Source organism: Macaca nemestrina, chromosome 4 (genome assembly GCF_043159975.1).
Source record: "Macaca nemestrina isolate mMacNem1 chromosome 4, mMacNem.hap1, whole genome shotgun sequence".
Classification (NCBI taxonomy): Eukaryota; Metazoa; Chordata; class Mammalia; order Primates; family Cercopithecidae; genus Macaca; species Macaca nemestrina.
In genome coordinates, this window is record NC_092128.1 from 93743480 (window position 1) to 93763475 (window position 19996).

At 41.0% G+C, this 19996-nt stretch overlaps 1 long non-coding RNA gene across 4 annotated transcripts; it reads right to left on the minus strand.

Annotated features, from left to right (window-relative positions):
- Positions 1 to 720: 720 nt before the first annotated feature.
- Positions 721 to 7737, minus strand: LOC105475686 (uncharacterized). 4 transcript variants are annotated; one of them, XR_003016597.2, is made up of 4 exons: positions 6482 to 7737; positions 2302 to 2427; positions 925 to 1048; positions 721 to 818 (listed from the first exon to the last, which is right to left on the minus strand). It is a non-coding gene; the product is annotated as an uncharacterized lncRNA (long non-coding RNA). The 4 variants fall into 4 exon arrangements; XR_011622228.1 differs by lacking the exon at positions 6482 to 7737 and adding an exon at positions 4149 to 4335; XR_011622229.1 differs by lacking the exon at positions 6482 to 7737 and adding an exon at positions 2622 to 3074.
- Positions 7738 to 19996: the final 12259 nt, after the last annotated feature.

A 19996-nucleotide genomic window follows, 5' to 3' on the forward strand; every position in this document is an offset into this window, starting at 1 on the left:
CACCGTCACGTTATCTTCTTTAACTAAAACAGCATTTCAGTTACTAGCTGTGGTTACAGCAAATTAGTGTATGACCCACAGGCAAACAGCCAACTAAGTAATTATAAGAAATGTATCAACCTAAATAATTCCTTGAGGGTCCTTGAGATACGGTACTGCCTTTCATTCCTGAACCTTTTTCATTAGAGCATCTATGCATTAATATACAATTTACATCTTTTAAATTGAGGATATGACTAAATTATACTCTTTTCAACTCTTTTCAACTTAAGAATTGGATGAAGTTGGACGACTTAAAATGTTTGGCTCTTTAATTGGAAAATAAAAGAACTGCTCTATTTCTGGGCACAGGCACTTGAACTGACATATCGACTTATAAGCTGAAGACCACCAACTTGCCCTTTTACAATCACCTCTGAAAGAATGTTGACTCTTATATTATACTTTCAGTGTCAGATTTTTCCCTTTAAGGTTTAGCCCAAAAGTGCATGGTTATGAAGGACATTTTCTAGACTTCTTGACTACATATGAATTTTTAAAAATATAATGTTGGGCTGGGCAGGGTGACTCACACCTGTAATCCCAGCAAGTTGAGAGGCCAAGGTAGGTGGATCATTTGAGCCCAGGAGTTAGAGATCAGCCTGCAAAATCCCATCTCTATAAACACACACACACACACACACACACACACACAAATTAGCCAGTTGTGGTGGCACATGCCTGTAGTCCCAGCTACTCAGGAGGCTGAGGTTGGAGGACCCCTTGAGCCTGGGAGGTCAAAGTTGCAGTAAACTGTGGTCACATCACTGTACTTCATCCTGGGTGACAGAGCAAGACCATGTCTGAAAAAAAAAATTTATCTATCTATCTAGAGATTTCATATCTATATATATAAAGGCAAGGCAATGCAATTACCCAGAATACCTCAAATTTGAGATCTGCAAGGAGATAATAGTGCTTGGCAATTTAATTACTCAGTTAAGAGTTCAAAGCTGAGCCCAGTTCTTCTGGCTTCCTCCTTCATGTTCAAGGCTTTGTTTAATCAGGTCTAGGTACAACATGAGAATAAACAGGAATGTGGGAAATATGCAATGTAAGTTTCCAGTCCTCCAAGGTAGATGTTTATACAGTTAACAAAGTAATAATTACCACAATAACACACAATACTTTTGATTATCTATTATGTGACAAACACCATATTAGGTACTATATGATCCCATCTGCAGTATCCCTGATGGTAATAATAGATTCCTACAGCAATACTCCATGACATACACTATTATCTCAATTTTCTAGTTGGGAACCTCAGGTTCAGAGAGGTTAAGTAACACTCCTTGCATCACACAGCTAGTAAGAAGTAGAAGGAGAAATGTTATTAGGTCAGCTGGATTCTTTATGCCATTTTTCCTTTTAGTTAAAACAACAAACAACTTTCCACAAAGTTTTGCCAGAAATCAGGGATGGATCCAGATTTTGAGGAGCATAAAGTTTATATAATTGGGGGGAGATAACTTCTTTAAGAGAAAGAATACAAGATATCTTTTTTTTTTTTTTTTGAGACCTAGTCTCATTCCATCGTCCAGGCTGGAGTGCAGTGGCATACTCTCAGCTCACTGCAAGCTCCGCCTCCCGGGTTCATGACATTCTCCTGCCTCAGCCTCCCGAGTAGCTGGGACTACAGGCACCCGCCACCATGCCTGGCTAGTTTTTTTATTTTTTAATAGAGACGGGGTTTCACCGTGTTAGCCAGGATGGTCTCGATCTCCTGACCTCGTGATCCACCCACTTTGGCCTCCCAAAGTGCTGGGATTACAGGTGTGAGCCACGGCGCCCGGCCACAAGATTTCTTACTTTCACAAATTTTACAAAAACATATAAGCTTGCGAACACATTGTAAGATCCTTCCCGTCACTTGGAAAGAGCCAGAGCAAGTGACATGTAAGCTTCATTAACATCATAGAAAATCCACCTCTGCTGGGGACTCAACCCTTCAAGTTACCTTTGCCTGGCTGAGAGAGTGAGAAGGTGCTTTTGTGATGCAACAGGACATTCTGATAGCTTTAGACATCTCCTCCCACCCCCAAACGTATCCATTGCTGAGGAAACTTAGATGCTGCTGGGAATTAGGATGTGTGTCGATCAGAGCCTTCAACACATGAGGGTACTCTTGAGGGGAATGGAAGTGAGAACTTGTCTTTTTGCATCCCAAGTCCAAATGAGTCAAATTTGTTTGATGGACTTTGGTGGCCTAACCCAAATTAGGCAACAGGAAAGAGCAGCAAGATCCTGGGAAATCTTTACCATGAAAACAGGAAAAAGGCAGGCTAGAAGGTCAGCTGGAAAAAGTGAACCTTGCATCTGGATCCATTAGTCAATCTGCTCTCAATGCAGCCATCCCGAAGGCAGTTTGGGGGCCCAAGGAAATACCTACACGAACCAAAAGAGTTTGAAGGTGGTAAGGCTGGGCCATTTTTGGTGTTGACCCATTAGCCAACAAATTGTACATCTCTCCAAAGAGTACATCATAAGGAATGACCATAGCCTGTGCTGGGATCTGCAATAACCCTTGTGGTAATAATTAGAGCAGGTGGCCCAGCTTGAGCCACAGTTATTTGGCTTACCCTATTTAACAGTAACCTTGAGGTTCAGCTTCAGCAATAGTAGCCACAGCATGGATGGTCACAGGGCAACGGGAGTATGGCCTGGTTAGGGCACACATCTCCAGACTGCCAGTATTATAGGAAAGGGGTCCTGATCCAGATCCCAAGAGAGGGTTCTTGGATCTCGTGCAAGAAAGGATTCAGGGTGAGTCTGCAGTGCAAAAAAGCAAGTTTATTAAGAAAGTAAAATGGTGAGAGGGCAGCTATTCCATAGATAGAGTAGGACATTCCTGACAGTAAGAGAAGGAACACATCCACCCTAGGCACAATGCTTGTATATGTGGGGAGATGTGTTCTGCTACAAGGGTTTGTGATAAAGGATTGATTTTCTTAATTACTATATTTTGCAAGGATCAATATTATTATTATTATTATTATTATTATTATTATTATTATTATTTGAGACGGAGTCACACTCTGTTGCCCAGGCTGGAGTGCAGTGGTGTGATCTCAGCTCACTGCAACCTCTGCCTCCTGGGTTCAAGTGATTCTCCTGCCTCAGCCTCCTGAGTAGCTGGGATTACAGGCATGCGCCACCACGTCCAGCTAAGTTTTGTATTTTTAGTAGAGACGAAGTTTCGCCATGTTGGTCAGGCTGGTCTCGAACTCCTGACCTCGTGATCTGCCTGCCTCGGCCTCCCAAAGTGCTGGGATTACAGTGTGAGCCACCACCCCCGGTGGACATTATTATCTTCAAAGCAAAATTAGGTATGCCTTTGTTCTCCAGATATCAGGATACCAGACACTCCCAAGTCTTTTTTTTTTTTTTTTTTTTTTTGAGACGGAGTCTCGCTCTGCCGCCCAGGCTGGAGTGCAGTGGCCGGATCTCAGCTCACTGCAAGCTCCGCCTCCCGGGTTTATGCCATTCTCCGGCCTCAGCCTCCCGAGTAGCTGGGACTACAGGCACCCGCCACCACGCTCGGCTAGTTTTTTTTTGTATTTTTAGTAGAGACGGGGTTTCACTGTGTTAGCCAGGATGGTCTCGATCTCCTGACCTCGTGATCCGCCCGTCTCGGCCTCCCAAAGTGCTGGGATTACAGGCTTGAGCCACCGCGCCCGGCCTCTCCCAAGTCTTTGTTCTCCAGATATCAGGATACCAGACACTCCCAATTGTTACTGTTTAGTAAACAATATTAATCTGTTCTCTTAACCATAAATATCTAGGGGCTAGGAATGCCTAACTTTCTGAGAATGCAGCCCAGCAAGTCCCAGCCTCATCTTCCTAGCCCTCACTCAAGTTAGAGTTGCTCTGGTTCAAACTCTGACTTCCTCTGCCATATCTCCCCCAACCCTTTACAACAGGACCCTTAATCCTAAGGGTTGCAGAAGGATGCAGATCTGTCTTCTGCAACTTCTTCAGGCTGAATAGGGGCGATTATATTCCTGCCTATTAGGGTCTCTTGCATTCAGGGTAGAGAGAAGCTCAGTCAGACAGCATTGGTATGATGAAAGTCATTCGTAACTCCGAGTTCCAACAAAAGGTGATACCTGGAAGATTAATAAGTGTCCAGTTTAGGCCTGGCGTGATGGCTCATGTCTGTAATCCCAGCACTTTGGGAGGCCGAGGCGGGCGGATCATGAGATCAGGAGATTGAGACCATCCTGGCTAACACGGTGAAACCCCGTCTCTACTAAAAATACAAAAAAATTAGCCGGGCGTGGTGGCGGGCACCTGTAGTCCCAGCTACTCGGGAGGCTGAGGCAGGAGAATGGCGTAAACCCAGGAGGCGGAGCTCGCAGTGAGTCAAGATCATGCCACTGCACTCCAGCCTGGGCAACAGAGTGAGACTCTGTCTCAAAAATAAATAAATAAATAAATAAATAAATAAATAAATAAATAAATAAGTGTCCAGTTTAAGAAAGCATTGAGTAAATTTGTCTTGCATTCCTACACAAAGAGTACAACCACAATATATTCCACAACAGCAAAGTAAAATAAGTAAAATCATTCCAAGTAAAATAAACAGGAAGGCTGTCCAAGAGCCAAGCAGTTGTTGGAACCAAGCCGATGTAGGGTCAACTGATAGTGCATCAATGGCAGAGATATGAGTATCTAAAGCTTTCATATCCCAGGTAATATTATGTGAAGAGTCTGAAACATACAATCATTTGGTTTTGATCAGAGCACAAGTTCCCCCTTGGGCTGCCGTTAAAATCTCCACATACCCAACAGTTTGTCTGATTATGTAGAGAGGCTAAAGTCTATGCTCACTCGGTAAATAAGTTACTCTCTGCATGATTCCAACTTATATGCAAAAGTAGAATGCCAATCTATATCTTTATGTTATCCATCCCTTTCATTTCTTCTGAACAGGAGTTGGAGGTCACTGATTGGCTCACAGGAATAAACGAGATCACTCTCTTGTATTCCACAGGCCTGTGGGACTTCCTAAGAGACAGGTTTAATTCAAGATAAGTGGACCTAGCTGTTTTTTCCCAGAAGTTCCACTGCAGTGGGTACTAAGGAGAACTTAAGAGGGTCCCTTCCATTTTGGGGAAAGTGGATCTGCTGGGGATCCTTCCTTCCAAGTTTTTAATAGGACCCACTCTCCCGGCTGGGTTGCAACAAGATTCTCTTCCTTAGTGGGGGAAGGGAGTCTTTGATTTCTACATTCAAGGAGTGTGCTTTGCACTTGTCCTAAGTTGATCACATAATTCTGTAGCTTGAAAGTATCTATGCCTATTAAGGTTAATAAGGTTACAGGTAATAAAGACAGCCAGGTTTCTGGTGGTGTAGTTTAGCAAGAGTCCTTTTTAGAGTTTGATTAGTTCTTTCTACTTTCCCCGAGGACTATGGCCTCCATGCGAGTGAAGGCGGTACTGAATTCCAAGGGCTGAAGATGTGTTTTGGGTAATTATCACTGTGAAATATGGGCCATTATCGCTATGTAAACTTTTAGGCAGCCAAAATCTAGAAATTATTTCCTTTAGTAGGAGTTTAGAAACCTCAATTGCCTTTTCAGACCGGGTAGGAAAAGCCTTGATCCAGCCGGTAAAGGTGTCAACAAATTCTAATAAATAGACACTTTACATGGGGACATCTGAGTATAGTCTATTTGCCAGTCTTCACCAGGGTACATTCCCCTATGCTGAACAGGCCTTACTAAAGGAGGAGGTAAAGACTGGTTTTTTGGGTTATTCCGGGCACACAGTTCACAGGCCTGAGTTAGTTACCTGTTTTACTCTTTTAAGTAAGCCTTTCCTACTAAATGCCAAGACATTAATTGAAACAGAGACTCTCTTCCCAAATGAGTAGAGTCATGCAAATGTTTAACTGTTTCCCACTGATTAGCACCTGGTATGGGCAGTTTTTTTGTTCTGTTTCCCTGGTGCACAAAGCTACTTCCATCTGCAAACCATTCTACCTCAGGATTATCTAGAGGATCGATCGTCTTTTAAATCCAGATAACTGAAGTAAACTTTCTCCATAACTTGTATGCAAGAATGATCTAGGGTGCCTGTGGGTTCAGGCAAATAGGTAGCTGGATTCAAAGTTTGGCTTGCTTAAAGAATTATATCAGGACATTTAGCAACAAAGCCTGATATTCATTCACAGGAAAGGAGAAGGAATCGTTTCTTGTCTGCTTTATGATTTCCAAAAGATACTACTATTTTCAGCTGAGTTAACAAATCCCTTCCCAACAAGGGGTGGGACATTCAGGAGAAAACCACAGTCCCTTAAGAGGAGCTTACAGGATAGGTGAATGTCATCTATGAGCTTGTCCATCTATCCCCATGACTATACAGTTTTGGGGTGACAGAGGCCCATTATAATGGGTCAAAACAGAATCAGCATTCCAGAAGGAAGTTAATATTCTTACCTGCCACGTCAAGGGTTACCGAGGCTCCTCCGGAGATATGGCTAGCTGCCCGACAGAAGCTGTGGCAGAAGGTCTCAGGCCCCATCACTCTTGGGCTTGCCTGGCTATTTCTGCCATCATTGGTTCAGGTGTCGATGGCTCCCTTTGGAACACTGGGCAATCCTTCTTCCAGTGGCCAGTTTTCTTACAGTGTGCACACTGATTCATGCCCAAGGCATGGTGACTTGGAGACCCAGCTTTGGGTTTCCTACCTTTCAGCTTCCCTTGTTCAGGCCAAGAGCCAGGAGGGCAACCCCATGTGAGAGGTGAGCTTAAGGCTGCAGCCAAGAGTTGCACCTTGTGGGAGGTCCTTCTTGCTCTTTCTGCTTCCTCTGCTTTGTCCCTGTTATTAGAAATTTAAAATGCCGTATCCAAAAGCTGTTCTAGGATAGGCACAGTGGCTCATGCCTGTAATCCCAGCACTTTGGGAGGCCAAGGTGGGTGGATCACCTGAGGTCAGGAGTTCAAGACTAGCCTGACCAACATGGTGAAATCCCGTCTCTACTAAAAATACAAATAAATTAGCTGGGCATGGTGGTGCATACCTGTAATTCCAGCTACTTGGGAGGCTGAGGCAGGAGAATCACTTGAACCCAGCTTGCAGAGGTTGCAGTGAGCCAAGATCATGCCATTGCACTCCAGCCTGGGCAATAAGAGTGAAAATCCATCAAAAAAAAAAAAAAAAAAAGGTGCTCCATAGGAGTTTGGGGACCCATAACTGCTTTTTGCAGTTTCCTGTGGATATCAGGGGCAGACAGGAATATAAAATGTACTCCCAAAGGGTTTGTCCTTCCCTTGAGGCAGGATCAGTGTTAGTATATTTCCTGATTGCCTCAACTAAACCCCCTTGAAACAAGGCTAGATTCTCGTCTTTGCCCTGTGAAACTTCCTTAACCTTTTCATAGTTAACAGGCTTTTTCATACATTTCTTCATCCCTTCCAACAAACAAGAGACCATATGATCTCTACTCCCCGGGTCCTCACTGCACCTTTGATAGTTCCACCCTGGATCTTGATCTGGAACTGCTATACCTCCTGCCTGATACACGTGATGGTTAGGGTTACGAGCCAATACCTCATCTGCATGGGTCCTAGCTGTCCCCAAAATGTGTTGTTTTGGCTGGACACGGCAGTTCACGTCTATAACCGAGCACTTTGGGAGGCCAAGGTGGGCAGATCACTAAGTCAAGAGATCGAGACCATCGTGGCCAACATGGTGAAACCCTGTCTCTACTAAAAATAAAAAAATTAGCTGGGTGTGGTGGCGTGCACCTGTAGTCCCAGCTACTCAGGAGACTGAGGCAGGAGAATCGCTTGAACCCAAGAGGCAGAGGTTGCAGTGAGCCAAGATCGTGCCACTGCACTCCAGCCTGGTGACAGAGCAAGACTCTGTCTCAGGAAAAAAAAAAAAAAAAAAAAAAAAAAAAGCATTGTTTTTCTTCCACTGTACAACACAGAGACAACAAAACATGCTGATTCTGCCAAGTTAAACTGTAGGTGAGAGGTAATTTCTCAAACTCATCTATGAATTTTCCTGGATCTTCAGAGAAATGGCCAAAGTTCTCTTTACATAGAGCCAAATCAGACATAGAAAAGGGAACATGTACTCTCACAGTGCTCTGGTTCAAACGTCTCTGATACCAGGGCTTCAGAAGGTCACTGGGTGTCTTACTCAACACTGTAGGAGCCCCACTGTTCTGGAGTTAAAGCATGGGAGTGACTCTGTGGAAGCTTTTAGCCTCAAGGGGGCGCACTGAGTTTGGTGTTTGCCAAGAGGAAAATAATAGCTAGAAGAACAGACACTTGGACATGTTTCAGCATCCCTGGGGTTTTTTGGAAATACTTGGGGAGGCAAACTAAAAAAAAAAAAAAAAAAAAAAAAAAAAAAAAAAAAAAAAAAAAAAAGACGGACTTCCTGCAGTCAGGCATGCACACTAAATTGGATAGTAAAAGGACGTGTGACTGGTTAAGGGTCATATAAGGACATGTTTTTCCAGGTCACTCTGAATACTTCTTTGCCTCCACTGGATCTGTTTCTTCCTTGGGCTCTGATTTCGTAATTTGCTTTTGCTCATTTGTTTTCTTTTCCTTGGAGACCTCAATCTGCATCTTCAATGACTTACTGGACATTTTTATATGTACATTATCTCCAACTCAGTTTGTCTGAAATCTACCTCAACAAAAAATCCTTACAAGTCAATAAGGAAAAAAAAAAAAAGAAAAATGAACAAAAATATAAACAGGCAATTCACAAAAGAAAAAATAAAATAGTCAATAAATGTATGAAAACATGCCTAATCTCATTAAGAATTTTAAAAATAACAAGGAGATGGGAGGACTGCTTGAAACCAGGAGTTTGAGACCAGCCTGGACAATATAGTGAGACCCTGTCTCTAAAAAAACAACAAAAAAAGAAAAATTAGCTGGGCATGGCAGTGCACACCTCTACTCCTAACTACTCAGGAGGCTGAGGCAGGAGGACTGCTCGAGCCCAGAAGATAGTTAGCTATAATTGTGGCACTGTACTCCAGGTGACACAGTGAGACCCTGTCTCAAAAACAATAACACTGAAAAGTCTTTTTTTTTTTTTTTGTATATCATATTGATAAAGATTTCCAAAACCTAGGATTCCATTGTCATTATATATATATATATATGTAAAGCTCCTTTTAAAAAGTGATCACGGCCAGGCGCGGTGGCTCACGCCTGTAATCCCAGCACTTTGGGAGCCCAGGGCAGGTGGATCATGAGGTCAAGAGATCGAGACCATCCTGGCCAACAAGGTGAAACCCTGTCTCTACTAAAAATACAAAAATTAGGAGGTCATGGTGGCATGCCTCTGTAGTCCCAGCTGCTCGGGAGGCTGAGGCAGAAGAATTGTTTGAACTCGGGAGGCGGAAGCTGCAGTGAGCCGATGTTGCATCACTGCACTCCAGCCTGGCAACAGAGTGAGACTCCATCTCAAAAAATAAAAAATAAAAAGTGATCCCAATGCCTCCAAGCTTGTTACCAGCTTAAATCTGTTAAATCTTTAGGTGCTTTTAAAAGTACTAAGGCAGTTCAAATAACATTTATTGCTCAAATGTACAAAAGCCTCCATGGCCTCATAGTTGTTTTTTAAAAAACAATTGTATTGAGGTATAATGGACAGACAATAAACTGCATATATTTAAAATGTACAATTAGATAATTTTTGCACCCATTAAATCATCACCACAATCAAGATCATGAACATATACGTATCCCAAAATGCTTCCTTGATCTTTTTTTTTTTTTTTTTTTTTTTTTTTTTTTTGAGAGACAGAGAGAATCTCAGTCTATTGCCTAGGCTGAAGTGCAGTGGCGCAATCTCAGCTCACTGCAACCTCTGCCTCCCGAGTCCAGGTAATTCTCATGCTTCAGACTCCCAAGTAGCTGGGATTACAGGCAAGCACCACCACGCCTGGCTAATTTTTATACATTTAGTAGAAATGGGTTTTCACCATGTTGGCTAGGCTGGTCTCTAACTCCTGGCCTCAAGTGATCCACCTGCCTCGGCCTCCTAAAAGTGCTGGGATTACAGGTGTGAACCACTGCACCTGGCTTCACACGTCTTTTTAATCCTATCTTATTCCACCTTTTCTTAAACTCTGTCCCAGGCAAGCCCTGATTGCTTTCTGTCACTAAATATTAGTTTGCATCTTCTAGAACTTTCTATAAATGTGTATATTTATAGAATGATACAATGTGTACTCTTTTCGTCTATATTATTCTGCTCAGCATAAATATCTTGATATTTATGCATTTGTTGCATGTATCAATAGTTCATTCCTTCTTATTGCTGCAGAATATTCCATTATATGGATACAGTCCTTTTTTAAATCCCTTTGCCTACTAATGGATAGTAGGTTGTTTTCAGTTTTTGGCTATTATAAATAAATCTGTTTGAACATTTATATGCAGGTATTTGTAAAGACATATGCTTTCATTTCTTTTGGGTCAATACCCAGGAGTGGAATAGCTAATTCACATAGGAGGCATATTGTATAACTTTAAGAAACTGCCAAACAGTTTTCCAAAGTAGTTGTACATTTTGTATTCCCACTTGGCAGTGTATGAGAGCTCCAGTGCTTCCATATTTTCATCAACACTTGATATGATCAAGTGTTTTAAGTTTAGACATTCTTTTAGGTGTAAAGTGGCATCTTACTGTGGTTTTAATTTGTACTCCCCGATAAATAAAAATGTTGGGCATCTTTTCATGTGCTTTTTTCCTATCTATGTATATTCTTTGGAGAATTATCTGCTCAAATCTTTTGCCCATATTTTCCCCAAATGATTTGTTTGTTTTTTCCTACTGAGTTGAGAGTTCATTATATGTTCTAGATACAAGTCTTTTATCAGTATGTGATTTGCAAATATTTTCTCCCACACTGTAGTTTGTCCTTTCGTCCTCTTAACAACGCCTTTTGAAGAGCAGATATCCTTAATTTTCATAAATCCCAAATTATCAGCACTTAAGCTCAGTGGGGCATGTAAAGGTAAAGGGAGACTATATAGAGAAAATATATAACACAGTGATTGGCACATAGTAAGTGCTCACTAAATGTTAGTTTTTGTCTATTTTACTGAAGGAAAACATGGCTTAAATACTCAAAACTAGTTATCAGCTTAAATCCCTCATTTTCTTACTCTAAATGATTGTGAGCCTTGTGGGCAGGAATTGGGGATCAAGGCAATTTTCTGGGGCTCTTTCCATACGTGAACATTCATAGCCATGGGTAATTCTCTTTTGTTGACAATGATAAAATTCTATTTGCTAGACAAAATCATATACAAATAATTTCAAAGCATTTTATTTTAAGAGAGATAATCCAATAGAAATACTGACAACTGGCCGGGCGGGGTGGCTCAAGCCTGTAATCCCAGCACTTTGGGAGGCCGAGACGGGCGGATCACGATTCGTGGTCAGGAGATCGAGACTATCCTGGCTAACACGGTGAAACCCCGTCTCTACTAAAAAAAAATACAAAAAACTAGCCGGGCGAGGTGGCGGCGCCTGTAGTCCCAGCTACTCGGGAGGCTGAGGCAGGAGAATGGCGTAAACCCGGGAGGCGGAGCTTGCAGTGAGCTGAGATCCGGCCACTGCACTCCAGCCTGGGCGACAGAGCGAGACTCCGTCTCAAAAAAAAAAAAAAAAAAAGAAATACTGACAATTATTTAACATTAATCTAAATCATATTGAAATAAAAAAGCAGATGAAACTTGTGTTTTCTATTATCGGGTGTTATGACAAATGTAAATGAATTATTTCTAGGAGGGAAATCACTGAGTGTCAATTGTGTTTACCAAAAACATTCACTCCTATTCAAGTTATTCTTTTATGTCACATCAAACTCCTTTTATCTTTTATAACTGTCATTTTCTGACAGTTATATGTGATAAAGCTATGGTAGCTGGTGAAATAGATAAAACAAACAGGTAGTAAAATGGGCCAGTTGCTGTGGCTCACGCCTATAATCCCAGCACTTTGGGAGACCGAGGCGGGTGGATCACGAGGTCAGGAGATCGAGACCATCCTGGCTAACACGGTGAAACCCCGTCTCTACAAAAAATATAAAAGAATTAGCTGGGCGTGGTGCCGGGCGCCTGCAGTCCCAGCTACTCGTGAGGCTGAGGCAGGAGAATGGCATGAACCCGGGAAGCGGAGCTTGCAGTGAGCCGAGATCCACCACTGCACTCCAGCCTGGGCGACAGAGCAAGACTTCGTCTCAAAAAAAAAAAAAAAAAAAAAAAGAGGTAGTAAAACGGACAGAGTAGGAAGCATTATATATTACCCTCGAGTCCTGAAAAATAAAGAGAATGTTTATTCCCCAGTCACGCCAGGGCAAAAGGGAGTAATGACAATTTGTTTTCACTGAGAAGCGAGGCATTGCTGAACAATATATGCCAATTTGGGTGCTAAATGGTATTAATAGTTTAGAGATGAGTTTTGAAAATCCTACCACTAACCCACTGCCCTACCAGGCAGGGTACCCAAGTATAAAAGCCACGCATAGATGTGAGAAACAAGAGTCAGAAGGGAGAAAATACCATTTTATGAACAGCTAGAGAAGCACTCACAGCCCCTCAAGGCAGAACTCTGGCAGAACCAGAATGGAGAATGGAACTCGGCAGAGAGCCTCCCTCCCTGGCCAGCACCCCCTAAATCAGAAATGGCCGTGTTAGAGGGGCAGAGCTCAGCCTGACTTACACATCAAATTGCAGGCTGGAAGAAGCTCAAATAAATAGACCTGCCCAACAGATACAGGCCCTCCCTGGGCATTTTTACAACTCCATAGAATTAGATAATGAGTGATGAGTGTGGGTGCCGTTCTTTAAATGCATAGTGACCCTACCCACTAGTAAAATGGCACCCAATGACTTACGGCTCTGACCAATTAGATTAGCAACTATTCCTTCCTTGGGGCAGAGCTATTTCGAGAGGTAAAAGGAGTGGATGTCTGGGAAAGAAGCAAAATGTTTTAGCTGGTTAAGTGAGAGTAGGCAGACATGCTCCTCTTTTCCCCCGTCCACGTTCCCCATCCCCTCCCCCATAAGGAGCACCTTTTGGCATGAGCAGAAATATTGAAGCTGTGACACTTGGTGGAGAAAAGAGTAGTTAGTGTCCCAGTGGACCAAAAATTAGAACCTGAAGTTTAATCCTGCTTCAACCGCATGCAAAGTGACTTTGGAAAAATGGCTTAGCCTTTCTATGATTATATTCCCATCCTTAAAAAGAGAAATACATATAAAATATCATAAGAAATAATAAACATGCAAATATCCTATGAAGAGTAAAATAATATAAAAATATAAGGAAGATTGTTTCTGAAGGAGCAGATACATACTAGGTAGGAGAAAATGTTAATTTGTGACCTGAGAAAAAAGAAGAGACAAGAAATAAGCAACTACTGGACCATGCAGTTTGAGACTGATAAAACTGGGATATTCCCAAGTAGAAATTTTAAAAAAGGAAATAATTGAGAAATAATATAGATTCTGGACTATAAACAATGTCAGAATCATAAGCCTAAAGTCATGTAAGGATAGTGATGTTCATTTTTAGAGTGGTAACACTTTGAATGATATTCCTAGTTTCCATGTTTATTGCCCTTTTTTTTTTTTTTGCTAATCATTCGTTTTGGTTTTTGTATATAAACCTCATATAAATAAACTTAATATTATATAATTAGATGATTAGATATGCAAAATGTATAATAAATAGCCATGTACCTAGCATCTTGCTTAAGAAAAACAAAACAAAAATAAAACACACATTACTGAAATTATCGAAGCTTCAAGTGAACTCATCCTAAAATTCACCCATCTCCCTTCCTCACATGGCTAACCATTATACTAATTCGGTGTTTATCATTCACATACTTTTTAAAAAATAATACTTTTACTACCTGTGCATCAATTTCTAACCAATACATTGGTTTACTATTTCTTACACTTCAACAGCGTTATAATGGCTTCATAATGTGTACGCCTTTATGCATCTTACTTTCTTTCCTCTGTGTTACTGAATCTATGTTTATTCCTGTGGCTCTAACTCATTTTTTACTGCAATATAATTACAGTACAGTGTGCCTACTTTATTATGTTCCTATAAGTGGACATTTAGATTGTTTACAACCAAAAAATACTGCCATGAATATGCTATTCCCATATATCTCTCCTTGTAGGTATGCCCGGTCTAGGTGTGAAATTGTTTAGATAGGGAGTATGCATTGTCAACTTTACTAGATTTCATCAAATTATTCATCCAAAGTGACTGTACCAAATTATAACATTGCCAGTAATTGATAAATGCTAAATATCCTTAGCAATATTTGGTATTGTATCCCTATAGAATTTTGGTCAATCAGATGGATGAATGGATGCCAAAACCTATCTCATTTTGTTTTTTTATATTTATTTATTTATTTTGAGTTGAGTTCTCGCTCTGTTGCCCAAGCTGGAGTGCAAGGGTGCGATCATGACTCACTGCAATCTCTGCTCCCAGGTCCAAGTGATTCTTGTGCCTCAGCCTCCCGAGTAGCTGGGATTACAGTCATCCGTCACCACACTCAGTTAATTTTTTTTTTTTTTTTTTTTGTATTTCTTGTAGAGACAGGGTTTTACCATGTTGACTGGGCTGGTCTCGAACTCCTGACCTCAAGTGATCTACCCACCTCAGCCTATCTCATTTTGCATTTAACATGCACTTCTCGGATTACTAGTGATGTTGAACACATTGTTATATGTTTCTTGGTCATTCCAGTTTCCTTTTGCGTACATTTTCTAATTATTTCTTTTGTCCTTTTTTAGAGGTGTTTTTCTTATGGATTTGTAAGCAATTTTTATATATCCTAATTCATTCTCAGTCACCTGTGCTTCTGGGATCACAAGACTTTATCAGGACATGATGCATTATATTGTCAAGATGTGGTCCAATATGTCAGGATGCATAAAATATGAAACTTCATAGACAAACTCACTGTTGGTAGTACTGTTATAAAAACATAATAATTCTGATAAATTATATTTCATGCATTTCCCCTCAAAAATGAAAAAATAAGGTGCATTTATAATTTTTAAAAATATGCCAGGCACAGTGACTCACGCTTGTAATCCCAGCACTTTGGGAGGCCAAGGCAGGTGGATTACTTGAACTCAGGAGTTTGAGAGCAGCTTAGTCAACATGACAAAACTCTGTATCTACAAAAAATACAAAAATTAGCTGGGCGTGGTGGCACACACCTGTAATCCCAGCTACTTAGGAGGCTAATGCAGGAGGATCAATTGAGCCTAGGAGGCGAAGGTTGCAGTGAGCTCAGATCACATTACTGCACTCTAGCCTGGATGACAGTGAGATCCCATCTCAAAAAGATAAATAAAAACAGCTATAGTAAATATAATTTGTATACCATAAAGTTTACCACTTTACAATACACAATTCAGTGGTTTTTAGTGTACTCACAAAGTTGTGCATTTATCACCACCATCTAATTCCAGAACATTTTATCACTCCAAAAAAAAGGCGTACATCTAAGCAGCCAATTCTCATTGCCTCCTTACCACCCCCCAATCCCTGGCAAACAATATTCTACTTTCCGTCTCTTTGGATTTGTCTATTCTGGGGATTTCATAAGAATGAAAACATGTAAGTTGTGGTCTTTTATGTCTGACTTCTTACACTTAGTATAATGTTTTAAAGGTTCATTCACATTATAACATGTATCAGAATCTCATTTCTTTTTATGATTTAGTAATGACTAATGTTCCATTTTAATGGAACATTACCATTATATGGAATACACCACATTTTGTTTATCCAGTCATTAATTGATAACCATTTGAGTTGTTTTCACTTTCTGGCTATTATGAGTAACAGTGTTACAAACATCTGTGCCCACGTTTTTGTGTGGACATGTTTTCAATTGTCCTGTATATATATCTAAGTGTGGAATTGCTGGGTCATATGATAATTCCTAAAAACAAAAAAAACATTTTGAGGAACTGCTGAACTGCTTTCCAAAGTGGCTGCATCATTTTACGATCCCATGAGTAATGTATGGGCATTCCAAATTCTCCACATCCCGCCAACACTTGTTATTATACATTTTTAAAATTACAGTCACCCTAGTGGGTGTGAAGCGGTATCTTGTAGTTCTGATTTTTTTTTTTTTACTTAGTCTTAGATGACTAATAGAGTTGAGCATCTTTCATGTGCTTATTGGCCATTTGTCTTCTGGGGAGAAATGTCTGTTAAGATCCTTTACCAATTTTTAAATAGGGCTATTGGTGTTTTACATATTCTGGATACAAGTTCCTTTACCAATGTATGATTTTCAAATATTTCCTGTGATTCTATGGGCTGTCTTTTCACTTTCTTGATGGTATCCCTTGAAGAACAAAAGTTTTTCATTTTTATGAAGTCCAAATTATCTATTTTTTTCTTTTGTTGTTTGTGCTTTTGGTGTCTAGGAAGCCACTACCCAATCCAAAGTCATAAAGATTTAAGCATAATTTTTCTTCTAAGAGTTTTACAGTTTTTCTCTAAATATAAGAGTCTTATATTTAGTTCCCATTTGAGTTAATTTTTATATATGATGTGAGATAGGGATCTCAATTCATTCTTGTGCATGTGGCTAATCCAGTTATATTAACATAATTTGTTGAAAAACAAACTATTCCTTCTCTCGTTAAATGGTCTTGACACTCTTCCTGAAAATCAATTGACCATAACTACAAGAATTTATTTCTGGCCTTTCAATTATATTTCATTGATCTATATTTGCATTCTTATGTTAGTTCTACAGATTAACTTTGTAGTAAGTTTTAAAACATGGAAGTTTAAAATTTTTCAACTTCGCCTTTTTCTTTCAAAATGTTTTGACTATTCTGAGTTCCTGGCATTTCTTTGAGACTGAGTCTTGCTCTGTCACTCAGGCTGGAGTGCAGTGGTGCAATCTCAGCTCACTGCAACCTCCACCTCCCAGGTTCATGCGATTCTCCTGCCTCAGCCTCCCTAGTAGCTGGAACTACAGGCGCATGCCACCACTCCTGGCTAATTTTTGTATTTTTAGTAGAGACAGTGTTTCACCATGTTGACAGGCTGGTCTCGAACTCCTGACCTCAAGTGATCCACTAGCCTCGGCCTCCCAGAATACTAGTATTACAGGTGTGAGCCACCATGCCTGGCCTCTTGGTGTTTTCATATGAATTTTAGAATTATCTTGTTGATTTCTATAAAAAAAAAACAGGAGTTGGGATTTTGATAATAATTACATTGAATCTGTAGATCAACTTGGACAGTACTATTATTTTAACAATGTTAAGTTTTTCATTCCATGATCATGGGATATTTTTCATTTATTTAAGTCTTCTTTAATTTTTTTCTACGATGTTTTATATTTTCCAGTGTATAAGCCTTGCACTATCTTTGTTAAATTTATTCTTATTTTATTCTTGTTTATGCTATAATAGAATCTTTTCTTAATTCCATTTTCATATTTATTATTTTTTAAGTTAGTATATAGAAAACTGATTTTTGTATCTTGATCTTGTATCCTGAAACATTGCTGAATTTGTATTAGCTCTAATGCTGTGTGTGTGTGTGTGTGTGCACGTGTGTGTGTTCCTTAGTATTTTTTATATATAAGTTAATGTCAACTGTGAATAAAGATAGTTTTCCTTCCTGCTTCCCAAGCTTAATGTCTTTTAATTCTTTTTCTTACATAATTTCCCTGGTTAGAACCTACAGTACAATGTTGAATAGAAGCGGAGAGATGAAACATCTTTGTCTTGTTCCTAATATTAGAGGGAAAACTTTCAGTCTTTCAACATTAAGTATGATGTTAGCTGTGGGTTCTTCATAGATGCCCTTTAATGGGTTGAGGAAGTTCCCTTCTATTCATAATTTACTGAATGTTCTTGTCATGGAAGGGTGCCAGATTTTTTCAATTGCCTTTTCCACATCTATAATCATGTTATTTTTGTTTTTTATGCTATTAATATAACATATATTATGTTGATTGATTTTTCATATGTTAAACCAACCTTGCATTCCTGGGATAAATTCCTCTTGGTCATGATGTATAATCCTTTTTATATAAAAAATCACTTAAAACAATAATTATTTTACTCTGCCAAGGGGTTCTATGTGTGTGTTGGGTTGCAGCTTTAATGCTCCAGCAGGCAGCTTATAATTCTGCCTTACCTGTCACTTGTTGCTTGCATAGAGCCACAAAAGTCAACCAGAAGTAAGAGTTTCAGGCCTTCTGAGGTTTCTCCTGGCCTTCTAGATTCCCAAGTATATGCCATAGTTTTCAAAGTCAACTATGGACATCTCATTACCTAATGTGGTGATTAATTTAAGGTGTCAATTTGACTAGGTTAAAGGATACCCAGGTAACTGGTAAAATATTATTTCTAAGAATACTGTGAGGCTGTTTCCAGAAGAGATAAGCATTTGAATCAGTAGATTGAGTAAAGAAGACCCACAGTCACTAATGTAGGCAGGTGTCATTCAAACCATTGATGATAGATAGAACAAAGAAGCAGAAAAAGTTTGAATTTGCTCTCTCTTCTGGAGCTGAGACATCCATCTTTTCCTCTCCTCAGACATCAGAACTCCAGATTCTCAGCTGGGCGTGGTGGCTCACACCTATAATCTTAGCACTTTGGGAGGGACCTTAGGAACCTTACCTGAGGTCAGGAGTTCAAGACCAGCCCAGCCAACATTGTGAAACCCTGTCTCTTCTAAAAATACAAAACTTAGCTAGGCATGGTGGCACATGCCTGTAGTCCCAGCTACTCAGGGGGCTGAGGCAGGAGAATCACTTGAACCAGGGAGGTGGAGGTTGCAGTGAGCCAAGATCAAGCCACTGAACTCCAACCTGGGTGACACAGTGAGACTCCGTCTCAAAAAAAAAAAAATCAAAAAAAAAAAAAAAACATGAACTCCAGATTCTCAGGCAACTGGACTCAGACTTACATGGTCCCTCCAGTTTTTCAGGCCTTCAGCCTAGGACTGAGAGTTAAACCACCTGCTCCCCTGGTTCTTAGGCCTTTGTACTCAGACTAATTGCAACAACAGCTTCCCTGGTTTTGTAGCTTGCAGACAACCTATCTTGGGACATCTTAGCCTCCATAATTGTATGAGCCAATTTCCGTAACAAATATGTGTGCATTTACGTATGTATGTATGCATGCATTTATGTATGTATATGTAATACCAGCAGCAGACCATCTGGAGTGGCCATACTGTGAAGACACAGGCTGCAGTCAGGGAGGTGCAGCTGGGGCTGTGCACTCCCCAGAGCTAGCAGGGGCCAGGAATAGGTGGGAGCTCCTTGCCCTACCAAGTTGGTAGGCTAGGAGCCCTCTCTCTGGGGCTCAGCTGTAGCCACCCAGCCACAGGTCCAGACCTGGGCATCCCTGTGCTCTCAGGAACTGGGAAGCTCCCCTGCTCCCACAGGCTTGGAAGTGCCTGCTCCCGCTCCCTGGCCTCTCCCTGCTTCCAGCACCTGCTCTGGGGCAGAGCAAAGTTGTGGTTGAGCCTGGACATTGTCACAACCTGGCCAGCTGTACATGTGTTCAGGATGGTGCTGACACAGAGCCCCTAGCCGCTTCAGCCCCCTCTAGACTTTGGGCACCAAAGAGCATGGGAGGCAGGTGGGAAGGGCAGTGACTGATGGCAGCTTGGCATGGGCCTGCAGACACCCCTCAGTGTGGACAGCCAAGGTGCCATGTATGACATGTTGATGAGGGCAGCAGGCAGACAGGTTCCTGGATGGGAAGGGGTGGGTCCCCAGTAAAGCCCCTCCTTTGAGCCAAGAATGGCCTGAAGCCTGGGGGCCAGGCTGCCAGTTTGGGTAGAGTCTGTGGCCCAGAGTGAGAACTTATGGTGGTTTTCCTGGGCCCACCCATGGCTGCCCATGGACCAGCAAGCACACACTTCCTCCT